This window comes from Capsicum annuum, chromosome 6, assembly GCF_002878395.1.
Source record: "Capsicum annuum cultivar UCD-10X-F1 chromosome 6, UCD10Xv1.1, whole genome shotgun sequence".
Lineage (NCBI taxonomy): Eukaryota > Viridiplantae > Streptophyta > Magnoliopsida > Solanales > Solanaceae > Capsicum > Capsicum annuum.
In genome coordinates, this window is record NC_061116.1 from 4,226,014 (window position 1) to 4,248,578 (window position 22,565).

The following is a 22,565-nucleotide window of genomic DNA, read 5'->3' on the forward strand; positions in this document are numbered from 1 at the left end:
TAGTGTGTAAGAGTTGAAATAAAGAGTTGGTGACTTACCTGATAAGTTATCAACTTCCTGATAAGCCGCCAGATCATGTCGTCATTTGTAAGCAGAAAACATGGATTCAAAAAAGGAGTTGATGACTTGGTCTAATTAGTCATCAAACTCTGATTAGACGTCAGAGAAGGTCATCATCTATTGGTGAAAAATCTGGGATTTGAAATTTGACTCCAAAATTAGCTTGAGTATTTAAGGCAAAGTGTTAGTTTCACAGGCATCTTGAAACGTACATAAAACAATAACTTTTTGATAGTTTTTTTTGTGGATTTTCAAATTAAGTTTTGGAGATCATTACTTGGATTATTCTTTTGGTTTTGGAATCCTAGTTGGGATTCAAAAGAAAAACAATCTTCGATCCTTATCGTTTGTAAGTTAAAACCTTTTGAATGTTGAATCAATTTTCTGTTGCTTCTTTTTATATTTTGAGTAACTAATCTCCTTAAACTGAGTTGTGGGACAATGAGTTTGGTCTTTTGAATTCATTAGTTAATCAAGATTCTCAAGGCATTAGGAAATCATTGATAATTCTTATGTTTGGCATATTGTCTATTGGTTGCAAACAATAGATTGGACCTAATTGTTGGTTTTCTTGAAATAAGAAATCAATCTAATAGGAAGCTAATTATCAAGGGGGATTTGGAGGGATTAAACTTTCATCTAATGATTAACGCTTCAGCAAGGTTAATTAAATCATGATAAAATCTAGTTAAGTGTATGGATTTCCTAAGTTCTAAAGAATTAGGTAATCAAACGTCTAAATAGGCCGAGAGACATTTTGATAGTTCTTGTTATTGATAGTCTGTTGTTCATACATGTTATAAGAATCTTGATCTATAACTAGTGTCTATCAAGTGCCAATACTCATAGTGAACACAACTCTGGTTTTTCGATAACATAAATTTAAAACACTGAAATATTAATTGTAAGCTGTTAAAACAATGTGAACAATAAATTTTGTTTAATCTCTGAAACCCACATTTATAGGAAGCTCTTAACTATTTATCGATTGACTCACGAATAACTTGAATTAACACCATATTCCCCTTGGGATTCGACCCCAACCTAGTTGGGTTATATATTTAAAAACAACCGGTTGATCTCTCGTAAGAGGTGTAATTTGGGTGTATCAAATTTTGGCACTATTGACGGGGAATATGGTTGTCAATTGAGTATATTTGTGATAATTTATTCATAGTTAAAGTTTTCTAAATTTTACCATTATTTGTTTTTTTTGTTCATTACAGGTTCGTTGTTGTTTATGCCACACATCAAAAGTTCAGGAGAACCACTATTACCCTTAAATATTGAACCACATCTAATTGGCATAATAGCTGAGCAACAAAAAGAAAATAGTATAGCCATATCGACTGGAGCTCTGATGAACCAATATAATGATGATCAACCAGTGCGTCATCCTAAACCAGATGACGAGGACTTGGGAGATGATGATTTGTTGAGTCCTTCTAACCAGAGGCATGCAGAGTATGTGGCTGCACCTGTGAACCAAAATGTAAACAAAAATCGCCCTTTCAGGGCTAGGTAAGATCGTCATCCAGTGCAATTTGACCTCAAGGAGGATGAGGATGACATGGATGAAGCGGGTACGATTGGAGAAATTGTTCCACCACCATTGGCACCTTGGATTAATTTCAACATAACAAGCACCATGATACACGTGCTTAATCTCAAGGGGTTGTTTGGAGGACTTCCAGGGGATGAACCAAACATTCACTTGGTGAATTTCATCAATATTTGCAAATGCTTCGACAACCGTGGTGTTGGTCTAAATATAATCTGTCTTTGGTTAGTCCCTTTGTCTCTGTCTGGGGAACCAACCATTTTGTTGAATAAATTATCTCCTGATTCTATATCAAAATAGAGGCAATTGAAAGGATATTTCCTAGAAATTTTCTTCCCGCTCTCCAGGATGTTACAGTTAAGGGATGAAATTAGAAACTTCTGACAATTACCAAATAAGGCACTACATGAGACTTGGATGTGATTCAAGAAGAAGCTGACACAGTTCTCCAACCACAAGATGACCGATGAACATTTGATAGAGACATTCTATAGATCTCTAAACTCCATCTCCAAGCCAACTGTGGATAATGTAGTAGGAGGAGCATTCACGGAGCTTACATTCACTGAGGCTGCAGATATGTTGCAGCGGTTGACTAAGATAACTAGATCTTGGAATACTAAGGATTCTGTGGTTGCAAGCCCTACTATATCTAGTGGTATATCTATAGAGCAATGCAGAAAAGAGGAGGAAAGTGACCAAGATATGACCCACTAAAAAACCCATATGGATCTGCTTACCAAACATCTATTATCCAAGAATACTGAGAAGGTGAAAGCTGTTGGTTCACAAAGTAGAGTTGATTTTAATTTTGAGAAGGAGACCAACTATTTGAATAATCAGGGGAGTTTCCGAGGCAATAGCCAATGGAACCAAGGTTAGAAATATTATGACAAATCTGGTTACAAAGATAGAGATCAGGGGAGCTGGTAAAATAAGAATGATAGGAGTGGACTATATGTACCTTCTAGAAGTCGTGATAATGCTTCTACCAGTTCAAGCAAAATGTCCTTGGAGGACATGATGGAGAAGTTGTTAAAAGGGGATGAGGAGACCAATACTGGAGTGATGATGATAAAAAGTGATCTATCTTCCATGAGTCAGCTAGTAAATTCACATTTAACTTCTATCAAATAGTTGGAGAAGTAGATAAGTCAACTCTCAGTGACATTTAATCAGAGGAGGAGCGGTACATTGTTGAGAAATATAGTGCAAAATCCTCAGAATGATGGCTCTTTTATGGAAATTACCACTCAAAATGGTAGAGTATTATCTAGCCCTTCTGTGGGCAAAAATATGATTAATGATTTGATTGAAGAAGATGCAGAAAATGATGGAACCTATCTAGTGAATTCTGAGAAACTGGATGGTAATAGAGGTACATCTAACCATCACCAGGTTGATAAGTTAGATAAAGAAAAAGAAAAGGAGAAAGAGGTAGTGGTTACTCCTCTCAAGAAACTGCCACCTCTCTTTCGTCATCGATTGAAAAAGAAAATAGATGATACAAAGTTTAGCAAGTTCATGGCAATGTTGAAGTAGCTGACGGTGAATATGCCTTTGGTTGAGGCAGTAGAATAGATGCCTGGATATGCTAAATTTATGAAAGACCTTGTGATGATGAAGAGGACAGTGAGGTACAAATCGGTGGATAACATTCTCCATTACAATGCCATTTTGACAAGATCTTTGGTACAAAAGAAAGGTAGACTCAGGAGCATTCACCATCCCTCGTACTATTGGGTTGCTTGATTTTGCTAAAGCAAGTATTAAATTGATGCCACTTGCTGTTTATATGAAGCTAGGTTTAGGGGATCCTGCACCCACAAATATGTAATTGGTGATGGCGGACAGGTCAGTGAAGTAGCCAGTGGGGATATTGTATGATGTACTAGTAAAAGTGGCCAACTTTATATTTCCTGCAGATTTTGTTATTATGGATTGCGAGTTGGACTTTGAGGTACCCATAATATTGGGTAGACCTTTCCTCACATCCAAAAGCGTACTTATTGATTTGCGAGCTAATGAGCTACTATTTAGACTGGATGATGAGGTAGCTCACTTTGATGTATGTCAATCTATGAAGAATCCTAAGGAGATGAGGGTATTCTCCATTGTTGATGTTTATTGCAGAAGAGGCCCCTTAGTTAGACCGTTGTGGCATTTGGCTTCTACTTTTCCAAGTTATTTCTCTGCTGAGTCCTTTACTTAAAAATAGTAAAACCCAACATCAAGTACACTAATAGTTGCTTAAAGACACACAATTATCCCTCGTAAAGGATGTAAAATTTCTCATCAAAATCCTAAACATCAGCTATGTAATGCCCCAAGACTACCCCCTGGATGTCACACAGTGCTTCATACCATAAGTGATTCTAAGCTAACCTATGAACTGGCATACTATTAAGCAACTGACTTAAATATGTGTAAAATAACTGAGTTTACTGTGCAAAAACATAATCATGATAAAAACTGGGGAAAATATAATACTGATACAAATTTTACATTCTGATAAAACTGAAAAAAGGAACTGAAATTACATGACCGACTCTGACTGACATCTATGAAGTCTCTACTATACTGACTATAGATATATGGAACGTGACACCAACTTCCACTAATTAGAACATATGAATAATAAAGTAAAGTACATGTATAACATCTAACTGACGTCCCCGAAGTAGGAGGAATCATCACCTACTTGCTAGAATCTACAACTGTCTGACAATAGTGTGCATGCTACAGCTGGTACCTATATTATTAAATAATATTGCACATATATGTTTATGTGAATCAGTACTTTTGGAATGTACTGAGCACGTGGGGTGAATTTATAAGTAAAACAGTAATTCAATGTTCATATAACTTGTAAAGAATTGATATAGAGTGTAACTGGCTCACACTTTCTTGAATAAATGAAAGCTGAAAGATCATAAACCATGATAAATAATGCATACCATATAAATATTGTGAGCCATAACACTTAGTTTTAAAAGCTGTACTTTAATTCTCTCTGATAATGAACTGAGTAGGACTGAAGTTAAGTCTATTTTCAAATCATGCAGGTTTAAGTGTAAAAAAGGACTCACCTTTATGTTTGTGAACAGAAATTTGAAATCTCATATCTAATTTCTTATGTAAAATAATATCTAACATAAATTGTGAGCCTTTACACTTAGTTTCTGAAAGTTGTTATGTTATTTTGTCTTAGGACAGGGAGTTTTTTTCAAAAAGTTTTTCTATTATTTTTTTTCCTATTAGGGAGGTTCTTCTAATTGTCATAAACCATGTGAGATATCATAGAGTCCAAAATATAGTTCCCATAAGGGGAAAACCTTACATTGGAGAGAGGTGTCATACCCTTGCCAAGGAGTATTACCCGAGCTAATCGATCATAATCTGTATCTGTATCCATATAAATGGGAATAATCTGATAATATTAACCTATATTGGCTTGTAGTTCTAGGGTATGTAAACTAGGACACATACCCAACTCGGTGCTAAATACTACTGCCTTTAATCCGTATGCTCATTTTGTAGAAAATCAACTTTAAAACTAGCATAAGAGTTTACAATAAAAACCAGTTATGCATCTGCTTACCATAAACTGTAATAAAAAGTGGAAAGCGGATTCCATATCTTAGTTGAGGATCAAAAGATCAAATCTTGTTCAAAATCTAAACATAAAATAATCATAGGATACTTAAACATCATCTTTCTTAAAATATCAAGATTTAAACTTGGGGCTTCAAACCTATTCTTAAAACTCATGTCAAATCACAATAAACTTCATTCTCAATAACATTAATCTTCAAATAATTTAACAATTCTAATCAAGATAATGAAATTCAATTCTTAATATATGAAATCAAATCATAAGCATGAGTTTATGAAAGTAGATATGCAATTCAACACTTAAATCACTTGTAACATCATAATCTTCAAACAATGATAATTGGGTATGAACCATAAATTGAAATTCATGTAAATTCAACTTTAAAAATTAGTTTTAGGCACAAGGATGAAAGAAGTATCCTTGTTCATAACCTCACATACATTATTTGATTAATTGAATGAAGAAGCTTGAACTTTGAATCCCTAATGATGTTCTTAAAGCTTCTTCTTGAAGTTTTTGAACCCGAAAACTTAAATTCTTAGTTATCTTGAAAAAAAGAATGGTGAAACTTTAGATTTCTTGGAGTTAAATTAAAATTTTAGGGTTTCTTGTTGAGAAATTTGGTAAGGAATGAGTATATTCTTCTTAGAATAGGGTTAAATCTTTAGTTTTTATGAATTAGGGTGAGGGTAATTGATGTTTCATCTTTTGATAGAACATTTTATACCTTTTACAAGGGATGATTGGGAGTTTTCAAGCAACTATTGTTGTATTTGACACTGGATTTTAGTGGTTTCAGGTCAGAGACTTAGCTTGAGAAATAACTTGGAAAAGTAAGAGAAAAAGGTCTTTGATGGTCAAACTGATGGACCGTTAACCATGTAACGGACCGTCAGGATATCCATTAATGACAAACAGAATGAGCTGCATGGTAGACCCTTGCGATGGCCCAAAGGATAGACCGTTAGGAAACTGATGGGTTATCAACTTAGCCATCAACTCAAAGCAGAATAAGTTGACCTTGGTGGTGAAGCGATGATCCAGGCTATGGACCATCAGACCAGGATGGGTTGTCAACCTAGATATCTGAGGTGAAATAGAATAAAATGTCACTGTAAGCCTTATGACGAACCCAATGACAGACCGTCAAGGACTTTACGTGCCATCAACTTGTCCATCAAACTTGAAGCGGCAATCCAAGTTTCAAATTTTAAAACCCTAGTCTTTGGAAACACATAAATACCTAGTTTAGGTTTTATTTATGGATCTTTTATCATATTTTCCATCTGTGAAGACTGATTGTCACGTATTATTCTCTGAGAGAGAAGATACTATTGTGGATCTAGGTTTTTTTTTCTAAAGACTCAAGAATAATTATTGAAACTTTTGTAAGTAATTCTCTGAATTTATTTATGAATAACACAATGATGACATCTTCTTCTCTTGAGATGTGTGGCTAAGATCTCATAACTAGGGTTATGGGAGCCTTGATGTGAATGGATTATTGGGGTTGTGAAAATACTTAATTTTCATACTTAATTGATATTGTATAAGCCATTCTTCATATTAATGACCTTTCTTGGTTGCAAACTTGAAGGGTGAGCCCAAGAACATCACTTGTTTGAGAAGAAAAGTGCATATTGGGAAAATAATAGGTTTACATGGAATCCAAAGGCTTTAACCTTTGGGTTATGGGTTGATAATTTAATAGGATTAACCTACGTGAGAGACTAGTAAAATAAACCAACGTATTCTTTAAGTTCAAAAGAATTAAAGGGTAATATAGGTATTTAGGTTTAGAAATTGACAACGCTCAACTTACACGTCAATTTAGTGCAAGGCGGCCATCGTCAATATATTGACCCAACTTTGGAGTTGGGGTCGAATCCACAGGGAACAATGATTGAACAAAAGTGATCAACACTTCAATTTACCTTAGAACTCAAATCTTAAACTGTAATATTTCAAATCAATGATATAGAGAAACTAGAGTTGTGATCACTATGATTAGTAATCCTCTATTACATAACAGTTGTAGTATTGGATTCTCGTAACTTATGGGAAACACCAAATTATCAGTTTTAACAGTCCATCTAAGTGTTTCTCAACCTACCTAGATGTTGAACTCCCTAATTCTGTCGAACTTAAGAAAGCATTCTATTCATACTGATTTTATCTCGAGTTGATCAATCTTGTTACAACATTAATCATTAGATGAGAACTTAACCTTCCCAAATCCTCGTTGATAATTCACTTCATGCTAGGGTTGATTTCTTATATCAAGAAAATCAACAGTAAGCAAGTCCTATTGTTTGCAACCAATAGAAAATAATCAATATAAAAGAATTATCAAGATATTCCCATAATCACTCGAACCCTAACCAAATATTAAATCCATGGAGGAATAATCATAGATCCCACAACCCTAGTTGTGGGTTTTAGTTCCATATGAGAAAGAAAGAGATAGCAATAATTATATTCATCTTTCAAAGTAATTAAACTTATAAAAGATGAAGTATGAAGTTGATTCTCTTCCAAGTTCAAGAGAAAACTCCCACAACCAAATCAAAGAGTTGAAGATTGACTTCTAAGTTTAGATCCCCCAAAGAGAGATGAACTCCCTTGGAATATGTAACGCCCTGATTTGCTGAACCAAAATACTACACGGTGCTCACGACCCCGATGGACCACAAGCTAACCCATGACTGATATCTCTACTTGTACACTGCATAATATGACATAATAATGGGGAAAAATGCACTAAAAGGCCATAAGGTTCAATACTAAACATAATTTGAATGATATAACATCTGTGTGGGGTAATAGAATACCTAAAACAAAACTAAAAATACTGAAGTCGGAAACATGATAGTCTAGAAAGCCTCTAACTGACTGAACTGTCTGAGTAAGAAGCTGATGGGATATGTCCCCAACTAACTCCAACTAATAAACTAATTAATGAGATAATAGGGAATAATTATGTCCTCGAATGATAAGGACTCACTTCTAACTCTCACTGCTGAAACTGGAATCTACTGCTGATCTGGAGCTCGTGTCTCTGAACCTATGGTATAAGACACCATAGCGCAAATGCGTCAGTACTTTGAATGTACTGGTATGCATGTGAGGTAGGCTGAATGCATAGGGTTCATATGCATGAACAATAATAATAACTGACTAACTATCATGAGCATGAGAATACATGCATGAGACATAACAACTGACACTACTACTGTGATAACATGATTACTAAATCTGAATATAACTGATAACATAAGTGACCGTATCTGACAGTCCTGTATCTGATGGAACTATCTGAGTTCCATACTGTATCTGAGTTGACTGCATTTGATAGTCCTGAATCTGATGGAACTATCTGAGTTCCATACTGTACCTGAGTTTACTGTATCTGACAGTCCTGATTCTGTAACATGAAACTATGGTAAGTAGTTATCTAATCGACATGCCCCTGATACGCTATTATGGCTGAGTTGGGGTCGAATCTGTAACCCTAATTGGAAGGGTGTCAATACCGCACCACCGATAAGGATAAGCTGTAGGCGACCGTCATCTGATAGCGTCCCTTATATGAGAATGGTGGGAACCTTATCTGACAGTGCTTACCCATCTCATCAACCCTCATCGACAGTGTTGATGTCTCAACTTATGCTGGCTACATAGTTTTGGAACTTAAGTATGACTATTAAGGATCACGCCCTTATCTGATAGGCTATGTCCCCATCTTTGGGTTTACTCAGTGCTAATTTCTACTCCCATCTGAATGGACACTGAACATAATTTACTGAACTGAACATGGAATAAGTTACTGAATTCCGTTGACTGATGGAATACTACTAATATCTAACAACTGTCTGAGTTTATGAGATCATGGAGATTTCCTGAGTCATAAGACTGTCTGAAGTCTAAGGATTATGGATTAACTAAGAGTGTTGTGAAAATATTACATGGCTCTAAGCACACAGCTAATGTTTTGGGTACAAGTACCCCCAGGACTCGATGGAAGAAAACTAACCAAGCATAACTTAGTCGAACATATAACTAACATCATAATCCATAATACATTTATAGAAGAATTCCATCAAAACATGAGATAGGCATAACTTGTACATATATGGGGATTTCATGATATCATACTAGTTGGGCATTGTTCCTTCATCTAGGCATTCAATCAAACACATGGTAGGCATAGCACATGTAGACAACATTATACAATAATTAATCATCATGATTCATCTCTAATTTCATCATCCTAGGGTAGGTTCACATGAATATACATCTATACAAATCAATTCCATATAAAATTGATCACCCAACATGGATTTAAATTCAATTGATCATTCTAGACATAAAAAAGCTAACCCAACATGAAATTCATAGAGAAATCCATAAACTTAAACTTAGAAAAGAGATTGTTGGGCTTCATGGATGAAAGGAGTCCATGAATGAACACTACGCATACCTTAGTTCGTGGTTTCGTGAAGATTGATTGTGAAACTTTCTTGAAATTGAATCTTCTATGAAAACCCTAGCTTGTTCTTGAGAGAAATTTGAGAGAAAATAGTATATTTTGGGTGAAGAATGGCTAAATAACGTGTTATTGGGTTTAAATAGGGGTAGAAAATTGACCCTTTTAACCCTAGATGCGTCATTTAATTTCAGTAAAATTTTCTCAAATTGGGCCCCTGGCACGACGTGGCGTTATCCCGCCGTGTCACTATAAATTGACAATTGAAAAATTAAGGGGTGGCGCGATACGGAGCCATCGCATTGCCCCTTCCTTCGTGACCTGGAACTTTGATGAGACATGGGGGAAATTGCACTGAGACATTGGAGAAAGGACAATTTTGAATTCGGGCCCTGGCGCGACACGCTATAATCGCGGACCCCTACTGGAATTTGTAAAATTCCATTTCCTTTTGTGGCGTGGTGCGCCACTGACTAATGTGGCGCTATTTTACGATGGGAACTTGAAAAAGTCATAACTTCTAACCCGGTTATCGGATTTGGGCGAATCTTATATCGATGGAAAGCTTATTGAATTTTCCACATGTTCAAAAGTGAAAATCATGAAAATTCCTCATGGAATAATAATCATTCAATTTAGAATCTAATACTAGACATTCTTGAGATGAAATTTGCTAGAAAAAGTATGGGGTGAAATTTGCTAGGAAAAGTACGGGGTATTACAGAATAATTTTTCTAACACCGATATGTTCAGCCTTCCTAATGAAACCCTAGAAGCTGCTATTTATATCCATAACTTAAGAAAAATCCAAAATTAAAAATTTAGAATTTTTTTATTCAGGTGACGATATGTCTGACGGTTTATCAGATTCTGCTAGCTTATCAGAACATGTCATCAAGCATGCTTTAAATTTTTGCCTTCTACTTATGTGTGATGACATTCTTGATGGCTTATTAGATACCTGACGACTTATCATAGACGTCATCACATCTTCATTTCAATTTCCAAAGCACTGCCTAAGGTTGACGACGATTCTGATAGCTTGTCATAAGTCTGATGGCTTATCACAGATATCGTTACGAATTCTAGTTGAATACCATTCTCTGTTTAAGGCTGACAGTATATTTGATAACTTATCAGAGGGCTAACGACTTATAAGGAATATCATCAGCCACACTTCTCTTCTATTTGCTTCAGATTTCAACTCTTTTGCTTCCATCCCTGTTGGTTCTCTTGCATCTTGGCTTCTACTACAAAATCAAAGATAAAAAATCAAAAACGACAAAAGTTGCTTAAGACCTTGCAATTAATCTCAGTTAAAATCCTTAAATGTGTTAGCATATGCTGACACATCAACACCCCCAACTTAAAAAAAATTGCTTGTCCTCAAGCAACTCAAACATAACCAAGAGGATACAAAGTACATTCGACAGTATTATCTCAAAACATATTCACCATCTCCAAGGTCAGTCAATTTAAGAACAACTGTGTATATTATTGAAGAACAATAATGCAACACACAGGAATAAAGATACAACATTAATTCAACTATAACAACCATGCATAGACCAGTATTACACTATCCGATCAAGTTAGCAACTAGCAACGTAACCAGTGTGCCCTTACAACAAAGAGGTCCCTCTTATCTTATATGTGAACTCAAGCATGTTAATGCAAGGAAGATTAAGAGACACTCACTCTTAGAAAGAGGTTCTAGTCAATGTATGCCAAATACCATAAGCTTGCCCTTATTTTCATTACCAAGGTTTTTAGACAGGTTAGCTAGGATCACTATAGGTATTTTTCTTCGGCTTGTAACGTAGGCTAAAGGATGGTATGATACTCGATGATATTTAAGGTGACTAAGCCTCCTTGGCACTACACTAACTTTTGGGGTCTTACTTATTTACCTTTACCTAATTCTCTCCTTTCTTGAGCACACATACTCCAGATAGGTGTGGTCTTTTTGACAATCTTTTCTTTTTTTTCACCACTTTTCTTTTCTTATTCTTTTTCCACCGCACCCAACTTTTTATTCTTCTCTTTTATCCTACCTTTCTTCATACTCATTTTACATGACACACCCCTATGGTAGCCACCATCAACTTAGGCTATTTTCCTAAGTCAAAGTGCACAATGTCCAAGGAGGACCAGGGCCAAAATAGGTTCATTGTGATACAAATGGGAAGGTGATAGGTATAATAAAAAGAAGATCCATTTAGGCTTAAAATCAGGATCAAGGAATATTATTTACACATGGAAGGTCATTTAGGATAAAAGTGGACTAATATCAACAACGACCTATGATCCTTTCCTAATCGCTATCCTACAACCAAGGCAAGACTAACCGGGCAAGTTCTGGATTTAACATACAATGGGAACTTGGCAGTATCTCACACACACATGGCACAAAGGTACATCACAAGCTACTACCCATTCGGTTCATGCAATTGTTTAGCAATGGTTATCATGTCACTAGTGCTAATGACATAACAAGATGCACAGTGGTCACACATAAATATATATCACACAGTTATAAAATAGACCATTGAAGAGGTGTTCAAAAATCAACAAAAACATATTAACTGCCTAAGGTACTTGTATTTCTCCTAGTCAACTACAATATTTTACTATAAATCACAATACGCCTAAACATTCCGGCTCTACTAGGAACAAGACTTCAGGGAAAAGAGGCATGATAATAAAAAACCCAAGAGGACATCAACACCCATAAGTAGCCCCACCCTCAACTTAAAATCATGCAATGTCCTCAATGCATCAAACCAAAACAAGAGAGTTAGAAACATACCTGTGGCACCATGGGTGCAAAAATCTAATGTCAATCACATAATATGAATACAAATAACAAAATACCTTGGGTTGCCTCCTAAGTAGGACCTAATTTAGTGTCGCGACACGACCCAACTCAGCTTTTTTGTCCACCTTGAGGATATGAATTTCACCCCCAACTTAGAGTCCATCTTCTTGCCTTAATCATAGGGGTGGTATAAAAATTAAGAAGTCGAGTAATGTATTGAGCGTGGTAAACCACCCGGACTTAAAGTGAGGTGTGTGTTTATATTGTTTATCAAGTGTAAAATAAAGAATATAGGATTTTTATTCCTCATCTTCACACTCTACCACTATTTTAGATTATTCCATAGACAAGATATCATCTAAACATAATGTGAAAAAATGCTTCGAGTGAGGCCCAACTAATTCTACTTCAAAATTTACACTATCTACTACACACTCACTTTTATTCACCTTCTTAATGTCAGTCTCAAGATCAAGATGATAATCGAGTGGTTGTGATTCTTGAGTTGTCTCCTCGAATTGGCTAATGTCCTCCTTATATTCTTCTTTGTTTAGCCACTGTAAACATGGTGGGATTGGTAGTAAGTAGGACAATATCCGCATCATATTGTGAAGGTCCAGTCCATGCACTTCCAGGTAAATCTGGACAGCAAGCCTTAAACTATGGTCCCCCACAATAATAACAAGAATCCTCACAAGAATCATCATCACTCAAAAAACCATCTATCCAGGCTGACATCTCAAGAAAGGTGTGATGAAAATAAAAGAAAATAAAAAATAAAAACTAAACTAAACAAATATTTACAAGTTTGAATTCAAGCAAGTAAACTAAAATTCCAAACTAACTCAATACGCCAAATTATTCCTCGGTAACGGCACCACTTTTGATAACACTCAACTTACAGGTCAATTTAGTGCAAGACGGTCGTCGTCAATATATTTAGGGAACAATGTGAGTGGTGATTAAACGAGTTTGAAACTAAAGCTACAAGTTAAATTCAAACAACTGGCATGAAAAGACAAAATGGAGTTTTTTAATGATTAGAAAATAATTGTCAGTCACTTTAATTTTAGTGTTTGTAATCAAGAGGTTATGGAAAATTAGAATTATGTTCACTATGGGTTTTAGTACTTGACAGATGCTAATAGTGATTCAAGATTCTCATAGTAGGTAGGACAACAGATTATCTTTATCAAAGTTATGCCTAAATGTCTCTCGACCTACTTAAGCATTTAATTACCTAATCCTGTCAGACTTAGAAAATTTATATTTACTAACCAGACTTTACCTCAGGTTAATCAACCTTGTTACAACGTCAATTATTAAATGGAAGTTTAGTGTTTCCAAGTCCCTGTCAATAATTCACTTCCTACTGTATTTGATTTCTTATCTCAAGCAACTCAAAGCAGGTGCTATCTATCGTTTATAACCAATAGACAATAATTAAAATCTCAGAATTATCAAGGAGTCCTATTACCTTTATAATCTTAAAAACATAGCATCTTACCAAGACTTAACCCATAGATACCATAATTTGGGTCAAAGAGATTTAGCCACTCATAATGTAATTAGCGAAACAACTAGATGTATTCATAATTTGAAAGATGAACTTACTTAACTTGAATAGTAACTAGTGATTCTCAGATTAAATCACAATAGAACTCCCAAAATATTGATGAAAATATCTTCAAAGTTTATTATTTTTCAAGCCAAGAAACTAGAGAGAAAAATAACAAAATATGTGTGTTCCAAAACTGGTTCAGAACTCGTTAGAAAACCCTAAACTATGCTTTAAATAGTTCACCCTAATTATGGAAATAAAATCATAGAGTTCAGCAATTTCTCAGATTAAGTGATGACATTCGTGTAACCTTATCAGGAGTCTGATGACTTATCACAAATGTCGTCAGCTCCTTCTTCAGTTTTAGCACTTCCTACGTAAGGCTGATGATGAAACCTGATGACTTATCAACTCTTTGATGACTTATCAGGAATGTCATCACAACTTTCAGCTGAGGTCCATTCTCTATCTAAGGTTGACGATGTCTCTGATAACTTATCATAGGGCTGACGACTTATCAGAAATATTGTCACAAACTCCAGTCGAAAACCAATCTATGTCTAAGGCTGATGATGAAGCTGATAACTTATCAGAGTGCTGACGACTTATCAAGAATGTCATCAGCCACTCTTCTCTTCTATTTGCTTCTGATTTCATCTCTTTTGCTTCCATCCTTGTTGGTTCTTGCATCTTAGCTTCTACTACAAAATCAAAGATAAAACGATCAAAAATGACAAAAGTTGCTTAAGACTTTGTAATTATTCTTAGTTAAAAGTCTCAAATGTGTTAGTATCTGCTCACACATCAAAAATAAATGGGTAAACTTTAGAATTCAATAGCTCTTACAATTAAGGTTATAAATGGGAAACTTAAGATAGCTCACAACCCCGACTGCTTGAACATCTTGGATAACATAATCCTAGTTTGTCTACTCTTATTGAATTAACATTTTCAATAAAACTTACTATTTGGAACATAACTGGCTACAAGCATCTGAATACTGTTAACAAGTCAAAACCCCGTTACTCAGGGACCTTCATTCAACAGTCTATTAACGACCGTAACACTTAATTTGGATAGTATTCCCTGTGGGATTTGATGTGCGAGCTTTGTGCTAGCACATTTAAGGATTTAAACTAGGAGAAATTGTAAGTTCTTGAATAACTTTTGTCGCTTTTGATTATATTTTATGTGATATTGTAGGTAAGTCAATGCATGGAAACCTACAATGACTATGTTGAGAAGAAAGAATTTTTAGAAAGTAGATATGTTGATTATAGTTTTTGACTTATCTGATAAGTCGTCAACTTTATGATAAGCCGTCAAAGAAGCTATCAGGGAAAGATAGTATGTAGGAGCTAAGATGAAGAGTTGATGACTTAGCCTGATAAGTTGTCAACTTCCTGATAAGCCGTCAAGAGCTGGTCATCACCTGTAAGTAGCAAACATGGATTAGAGAGAGGAGTTGTTGACATGGTCTGATAATTCGTCAACTCCCTGATAAGCCGTCAGCGAAGGTCGTCATCTATGGACAGAAAATTTGGGATTTGGACTTATACTCTAAAATTAGCTTGAGTATTTTAGGAAAAGTGTTAGGTTTTCACAGGCATCTTGAAACTTACAAAAAGGGCAGTTTTTTCTTAGTTTTCTCTATAGATTTTTGAATTAAGTTTTTGGAGATTATTACTTGGATTATCTTTTTGTTTTTTTGATCCTTGTTTGGATTCAAAGGAGAAATAATCTTTGATCTTTATTATTTGTAAGTTACAACCTTTGGAATGATGAATCAATTATATGTTGCTTCTTTCTATATTATGAGTAACTAATCTCCTTTACCCGAGTTGTGCGATCTATGAGTGTGGCCTTATGAAGTTTACTAGTTGATCAAGTTTCTCAAGGCATTAGGAACTACTTGATAATTCTTCTATTTTGCATAGTGTCTATTGGTTTTAAACAATATATTGTACCTAATTGTTGGTTTGATTGAATCAATGGGAATTTGGAAGCATTAAACTTCTATCTAATAATTAAATCTGTAGCAAGGTCAATTAACTCAAGATAAAATTAGGTTAAATATACAAATATCCTAAGTTTGAAAGTATTAGGTAATCAAACATCTAAATAGGTCGAGAGGCATTTAGATAGTACTTTGATATTGATAGTCTATTGTTCCTAAATGAGATAAGAATCTTGAGTTATAACTGATGTACATCAAGTGCCATTACTCATAGTGAACACAACTCTGGTTTTCATAACATAATTTTGAAACACTGAAATATAAGTTTCAAGTTGCTAAAGTGACATGAACGATAACTTTTGTTTAAATCTCTGAAACCCCCTTTTATAGGAAGCTTTTAACTATTCATTGATTGACTTATGAATTACTTGAATTAACACCATATTACCTATGGGATTCGACCCCAACCTAGTTGGGTTATATATTTGACAACGGCCACTTACTCTCTCATAAGAGAGGTGTAATTTGGGCGTGTCAAATATTAGCATAGTTGCCGGGGAATACGATTGTCAATATGTATATTTGTGATAATTGACTCATAGTTAAATTTTCCTAAATTTTACCTTTCTTTGATGTTTTTGTTCATTATAGGATTATTGCTATTTATGCCACACACCAGAAGTTCAGGAGAACCACTATTACTCTTCAACCCTGAACTATATCTAATTGGTAGAATAGTTGAGCAACAAGAAACAAATAGACTATCCGCCTTGGATAGAGCTCAGCTGAACCAATAGAATGATGGTCAACCAGTGCGTCATCCTAATCCAAATGATGAAGACTTGAGAGATGAGAAATTTTTGAATTCTGCTAACGCGAGGTATGTAGAGAATGTGGCTGCACCTGTGAATCAAAATGTGAACCAAAATTTCCCTTTCAGGGCTAGGAAAGATCATCATCCAGTGCAGTTTAACGTTGATGAGGATGAGGATGATATGGATGAAGCGTGTGCAACTTGAGCAATTGTTCCATCACCATTTTCACCTGGGGCAGAGCTCAACATAACAAGTACCATGATACAACTACTTAATTTCAAGGGGTAGTTTGGAGGACTTTCGGGGGATGACCTTAACATGCACTTGGTGAATTTCATCAATATTTGCAAATCCTTTAACAACGCTAGTGTTGGTAAAAATGCAATTCATCTTTGGTTATTCCTGTTGTCTCTGTCTGGGGAGGCAAATATGTGGTTGAATGAATTGGCTCTTGATTCTATAACAAACTGAAGGCAATTGAAAGGAGCTTTCTTAGAAAGGTTGTTTCCACTCTCCAGGATATTACAATTGAGGAATAAAATTTGCAACTTCTGCCAATTACTAAATGAGGCACTGCATGAGACATGAATGCGATTCAAGAAGAAGATGACACAGTGTCCCACCACAAGATGACTGATGAAAATTTGATGGAGACATTCTATATAGCCCTAAACTCTATCACCAAGCCAACTATGGATAATGCAACAGAAGGAGCATTCATGGAGCTTACATTTACTGCGACTGTAGATATGTTTGAGCAGTTGACTAAGAAAAGTAGAGCTTAGCATACCAGGGATTATGTGGTAACAAGCCCTACTATGTCTAGTGGTATGTCTGTAGAGCTATTCTAGAAAAAGGAAGAATGTGACCAAAACATGGCACACATAAAAACCCAAATGGACTTCTTACCAAACATCTGTTATCTAGAAAGATTGAGAGGTAAAACATATCGGGTCACAAAGTAGAACTTATTTTGTTCCTAAGGGGGAGGCCAACTATTTGAATAATCAGGGGGTTTTCGAGGAAATAGACAAGGGAACCAAAGTCAGAACTATTAAGACAAATCTAGTTACAAAGATAGGGATTAGGGGAGCTGGAAGAATAAGAAAAACTGGAGTGGACTGTATGTACCTCCTAGAAGTCATGATAATGCTGCTACCAGTTCAGGAAAAATATCCATGGAGGACATGATGGTAAAGTTGTTAAAAGGGGTTAGGCAACCAATGTTGGGGTGATAATAATGAAGAGTGATCTATCTTCCAAGAGTCAGCTAGTAAATTCATATTCAACTTCTATCAAATAGTTGGAACAACAGATGAGCCAACTCTCAGCAACACTTAATCAGAGGAAAAATAGTACCTTACCAAGCGATATAGTACAGAATCCTTGAAATAATGACCCTTTTATGGATGTTACTACTCAGAGTGGTAAAATTTTATTGGGCCCTTCTCTTAGCAAAGCTGTGATTAATGATGTGTTTGAAGAAGATACAGAAGGCAATGGAACCTGTCCAGTAGAGTCTGAGAAGCTGTATAGTAATATTTGTACATCTAACCATCAGCAGATTGATGAGTTAGATAAATATGAGAAGAAAGAAAAGGAGGCAGTGGTAACCTATCTCCTAAAACCACCAGCTGAATTTCCTCATCGGTTGAAAAATAAAGCAGATGATACAAAGCTTAGCAAGTTCATGACAATGTTGAAGCAGCTGATAGTGAATGTGTATTTTGTTGAGGTATTGGAACATATGCCTGGATATGCTAAATTTATGAAAGACCTTGTGATAAAAAAGAGGATAGTGAGCTACAAGTTGGTGGATAATATTCACTATTACAATACCATTTTGATAAGATATTTGGTATAAAAGAAAGCAGAACCATGATCATTCACCATCCCTTATACTATCGGCTCGCTTGATTTTGCTAAGGCTTTTATGTGATGTCAGGGCAAGTATTATCTTGATGCCACTTGCTGTTTATAAGAAGTTAGGTTTAGGGGATTTTATGCCCACAAATATATGATTGGTGATGGCAGACAGGTCGGTGAAGTGGCCAGTGGGGATATTGTATGATGTGCTCGAAAAAGTGGACAACTTTATATTTTTTTGTAGATTTTATTATTCTATATTGCGAGGTAGACTTCGAGGTACCCATAATCTTGGGTAGACCTTTCCTCGCAACTGGGAGCATGCTTATTGATTTTTAATCTAATGAGCTACTATTCAGACTGAATAATGAGGTAGTTCGCTTTGATGTGTGTCAATCTATGAAGCAACCTAAGGCTATGAGTTTATTCTCCATTGTTGATGTTTATTTTGAAGATGAGAAAGAGACCCAAATTGATGAGAAAGTCACTGTGGAAACTCTGTCTGTAGTCTTGATAAATTTTGATATTGAAGGTACTGAGGATTACGAAGATACAGTGTGTACTTTGACGGGGATGGGATCCTATTCCTATGCTCCCAAGAAGCTTGACCTAGATCTAAAAAATCAGCCAACACCACTAGCTAAGCCATCGATTGAAGAGCCATCAGTGTTCGAGTTGAAGGAGTTGCTAGGCTATCTAAGGTGTATTTCTAGGTAGTGGAAACATTTTACCTTTGATAATTGTAGTAGATTTGGGTGAGCATCAGGTTGAAGCAGTTATCTCAGTGCTTAGGTAATATAAAAAGGCGATAGGCTGGACCATTGTTGATATTATTAATATTTTTCTCGGTATTTGCTCTCATCAAATTCAGCTTAAAAAAGATTGCACACCAACGATTGAGCAACAACGCCATCTTAATCCACCAATGCAAGAAGTGGTTAAGAAGGAGATTATTAAATAGCTTGACACAAGAGTTGTATATCCTATTTTTGATAGTTAGTGGGTAAGTCCCGTCCAATGTGTGCCTATGAAAAGGGGCATAACTTTAGTGATAAATGAAAAGAATGAGTTGATTTCATTCAGGCCTGTAATAGGGCAGAGAGTTTGCGTGGACTATCTTAAGCTCAACTCTTGGACTCTGAAATATCACTTCCCGATGCCTTTTATGGACTAAATACTTGATCGGTTGGTGGGAAGAGGTTGATATTATTTCTAGGATAGGTATTCAGGCTATAACTAGATTTCTATTGCTCCAGAGAATCAGGAGAAGATGACATTCACTTACCCGTATGGTACTTTTGCTTTCAAGCAGATGGCATTTGGCTTATGTAATACACCCGCCACTTTTCAATGATGCATGATGTCTATATTCTCCGACATGGTAGAGGACACCTTGGAGGTGTTTATGGATGACTTTTCAATGGTAGGTGATTCTTTTGAGCTATGTTTAGTGAATCCGAGTAGAGCATTGCAGCGGTACGAGGAGTATAATCATGTACTTAATTGGGAGAAATGGCACTTCATGATGAAAGAGGGCATTGTTCTTGGCCATAAAATTTTGGCTAAGGGAATCAAAATCGATCAGGAAAAGAGAAAAGTTATTGAGAAACTACCTCCTCCCATCTCAGTAAAGGGAGTTTGTAGTTTTCTTGGTCATGCGGGATTTTATCGACAATTTATAAAAGACTTCTCAAAAATTACAAACCCACTTTTCAAGTTATTAGAGAAGGAGGTCAAATTCATATTTGATGCTGATTGCAAAAAGGAATTTAGATGCCTTAATGAAAAATTAGTTGATGCTCTACTCATTGTTGCACCAGATTGGTCGATGCCATTTGAAATCATGTATGATGCAAGTGGAGTAGCCCTTGAGGCTGTGCTTTGCCAAAAGAAAGACAAGCTGTTTCACCCTGTTTACTATATAAGTTACTCATTGAATGAGGCTCAGAAAAATTACACTATGATTGAGCTGGAACTTCTCGCGGTGGTCTATATATTTGTGAAATATTGTGCTTATTTATTAGGGACTAACATGGTAGTTCATACAGATCACGCGGCCTTGAGATATTTGATTGCAAAGCGGATCCAAAACGTAGGTTAATTAGATGGGTACTGCTTCTACAAGAGTTTGACTTCGAAGTCAAAGATAGGAAGGGATGCAAAAATCAGGCCATAGACCATCTATCTATACTTGAGGGAGATCGGGAAATCATTGATAGGTATGAAATTTATGATTCATTCCCTAATAAGAATATCCTTTCTGTTGTGCTTGAAAGAGTACCTTGGTACGTGGTCTTTGGCAATTATGTGGTAAGCTATATTATCCCTGAAGACTTTTCCTTTCTACAGAAAATAAAATTCCTCCTTGATGCCAAGAGTTAGTTTTGGGATGAGCCATATTTATTCAGATGATGTGCCAATAATATTATTAGAAGATGCATCCTAAAAGTTGATATGAAGAATATTTTGGAAGCCTACCATGCTTTACTAGTAGGAGGTCATCATACATGTGATCGTACTGCAAGAAAGGTGTTGCAAAGTGGCTATTATTGGCCAACCTTGTTCAAGGATGCATGTGAGTTCATGATGAAATATGACCAGTGTTAGAGACAAGGGTGGATATCAAAGCATCATTAGATGCCCATGGCGAATATATTGAAAGTTGAACTATTTAACGTCTGGGGTATCAATTTCATGGGATCATTTGTGAGCTCCTATGGGCTAAAATATATCTTGGAGGCTGTGGACTATGTGTCCAAATGGGTTGAAGCAGTTGCTTTGGCTGATAGTAAAGGAAAGAGAGTGGTGGATTTTCTAAAAAAGAATATTTTCTCCCGCTTAGAAGTGCCAAGACCTACCATTAGCGATAGGGGATTCCACTTTTGTAACAAAACATTCCAGGAAGCTTTGTTGAAATACGGTGTGAAGCAGCATAAGGTGGCTACTCCATATCACCCATAAACAAGTGGGAAAGTGGAAGTTTCAAACTAGGAAATAAAGGCAATTTTTGCTAAGACGGTGAATGAAAGTAGAACAGATTGGTCTCGAAAGATCAATGATGCCTTATGGGCATATCAAACTGCTTTCAAGACACCTATTGGGATGTCACCATATCAGCTGGTCTACGGCAAAGTATGTCACCTCGTGGTTGAACTACAATACAAGTCTTTGTGAGCTCTTAAATGACTGAACATGAACTTGAAAGAAGAAGTTGATTTAAGGTTGGGACAGTTAAATAAAATAGATAATTTACCTCTTGGAGATATGATAAAGTTGATCTGTATAAAGGAAAGATAAAAAACTACCATGATCGAAGAATAGAGAAGAGAGATTTTCAGGCTGGTGATCATGTGTTATTGTTCAACTCATGACTTAGCTCTTTCTAGACAAATTGAAATCAAGGTAGTCGGGGCCATTCAAAGTAAGCCAAGTTTTTCCACCAGGTGTGGCAGAACTTAAAGGTAAAGATGGAAGTCTGTTTAAGGTTAATAGGCAAAGAGTCAAGATCTATGTTGGTTCAATGGATGATGCAAACCTAGTGTCTACTGTGTATCTCAACAAAGTTTAAGTACTCGAGATAACCAAGTCGTGCCACAACAGTAAATCAGGCGCTATTGGGAGGCAATCCAAATTGTAATATTATAAGTATGTTCATTTTTGTTTTAAAGTTTATGTTCGTAATGAGTTTTTTAGGTGTGCAAAGATAAAGGTGAGATTAATATTGCCAATAAAATAAAATCGATGACTAAAGTTGATGGGTTATCATCAAGCTAATGATGTGTCACTTGATATCGTCAGCTTGAGTAAAAATGGGCACCATTCTGG